Source organism: Salvia splendens, chromosome 11, assembly GCF_004379255.2.
Source record: "Salvia splendens isolate huo1 chromosome 11, SspV2, whole genome shotgun sequence".
NCBI lineage: Eukaryota > Viridiplantae > Streptophyta > Magnoliopsida > Lamiales > Lamiaceae > Salvia > Salvia splendens.
In genome coordinates this window covers 22,681,992-22,684,200 of record NC_056042.1, presented here as the reverse complement: position 1 = coordinate 22,684,200, position 2,209 = coordinate 22,681,992, and the positions used below count along the sequence as shown (strand labels likewise).

The window sequence follows — 2,209 nt, the reverse complement described above, 5'->3', positions numbered from 1 at the left end:
AGAGTGAAACTCGGATTTTACTTTAAAAAAAAGACCGAGAGACACCAAAATCATTCCTTTAAAAGTGTCAGCGCTGACAATCATCATCCTCCATCATATATCATATCTGAACCATCATGTGAAACGAGACTGTGGCCACAATCTCGATCACTGGACCGGCCGACCTAGGGGACGGCTCACGATCCCTATCAGTGCACTAGTCCGAGTAGGGACTCACTCCCTAGTCAGACCCGAATTCGTTAACTATCAAAGTCTAGTAGGATATTATCCTAGTAGACAATCAGATGGGCAATTCAAAACATAAAAACGGCAAGACATACTATTTTAAACCACCCTTATTTCACCATAAACATACCAATTTAAAACAAAAAGTTTAAGTAGTAAAGCCCACCTCAAAAGCTTAGGATTTTCGTAAAATTCCTCGTTCCGACTTTAGCGGCCGTGCGAACCACCTTTTCGGAAAATACATAAAGTTCACATCAATCTTGGTAACGAAGTCATTTTAGAATGCATGCACTCTAATTAAAATCTTTTAATTCGTTTTCTCGGTTTTCATGCATTTTCGATTATTCAGCTGCCACCCAAGGCGTCGCGTGCGACGCCGGTCGGCCGCTTACGCTCGTTCTTTCCTCCGTTGGCTCCTCGTATTTTCCATGACGTCGGAAATAAATTTCCTAAAATTATTTAAACGCATACTTAATTTATCGCAATTATTTCTCCTCGTAAATACTTTTACTTCGCACTTGGGTAGTATTATTCGTGCTTCAAATTATTCCGGGATTTAATTAAATCATTATTCACGATTAAATTATCGGCCCAATCACCTAATCATTCCCCCACCTTTTATCTCCAATTTAAAATTTTGAAGCCCAACAAAAAGATTTGGAGCCCAACTAACCAAACATCCCATTTTAATTAATAGGTCCACTTTCAAAAAAAACAAGTAGAGGCCCAAACGACAAAGGCCCAAATCCCTTTTTCTTCCACCATTTTACACGTCTCTCTCATCTTCTTTTATCTCTCTCTTCTCCTCTTCCTCTCTTCTTCTTCTTCATTTAAAATTTCCGCCGCCCCTCCCTTTTCGCGTCGGAGCCGCCTGCCCGGTGAGAGGAGTGCTGCCCCCGAGCGTCGCTCAGCGTCGTTGTACTCCCGCTGTCGCCTTCGATCCGTCAGCGTCGCCGTCGCGGTGGGGGTCCAGCCGCCGACTTACTTAGCCGCTGCACAGTGCCGTCGTGGCTGTTCCGTCGCTGCTGCTGTTCGCCAACGGGAGCTGCTGCCGGAGTCGACGGACAGCGCAGCTGCTGTCGCCGGACAGCATAGCTGCTGTCGCGCCATCGTCCCTCCCCGTCGAGCCGCTGCCGTCGCTTCCTCCTCCCCAAAACCACTCCGAACCCGCTCGGAAACACTCCGAAAAGACCCGCAAGGTGTATTTTTATTATCAAGTTACGTTCTTTGGGACTTTCGATTGCATACGGCGAGTGTTCGATTAATTTCAATTGTTGATTGTTATTTTGTTTGATTTGATTATGGAAGTGGATTATGCAATGATGTATGAAATATATATACAAAGATTCATGCTTTGAGGCTTGAAAAGAGATTATACCTCAATAAGGATTGAATTTGGTGGTGGAGGAGCAAGAATGGTAGCAACCCACTTCCTTCACTCTCGGCTCTCTTCTCAAATTTTGTTTTGTTTGAAGTTGAAGTAGAAGAGTAGTGGAAAGATGAATGAACATAGGTTATAATATGGGTGACTCTTGATTTTGTAGAATTAATTGTGAGAAGATGGAAAGTGAAGAGAGTTGGAGGTGAAGAGCCCCCATGGTGAAAGACCGTAGACTACTTGGAGAAGAAGAAGGAAGGAAGGCTTTTTTTTTGTGGGGGGGGGGCTTGCTCTCATATCTTTGGAAATTGTATTGGGCTCAACATATATCATTTAAATTAGTTTGGGTTCATTTAGTTGAAAGCCCAAGTTGATAATTATTTAATTGTTAGGTATATATTGTTATGGCCCAAGGCCATTTTATATATACTCATTGGACTCTAATTTAATTTGAGAAGCCCAAATGTAAATATACGTACTTTATATTCTCGCATTTTTTTCGATAATTAAAATTCGCAAAACTTTATTAACTTTTGTTATCTTGTTCAACACAAATTAAAGAACGCCTAGCGTCACAACTTATATTTGGTGTTGTTCCAAATATAA

At 42.0% G+C, this 2,209-nt stretch overlaps 1 long non-coding RNA gene across 1 annotated transcript; it reads left to right on the top strand.

The window, feature by feature from the left end:
- Positions 1-1,065: 1,065 nt before the first annotated feature.
- Positions 1,066-1,988, top strand: LOC121755083. The gene is made up of 2 exons (XR_006040621.1): positions 1,066-1,643; positions 1,770-1,988. It is a non-coding gene; the product is annotated as an uncharacterized LOC121755083 (long non-coding RNA).
- Positions 1,989-2,209: the final 221 nt, after the last annotated feature.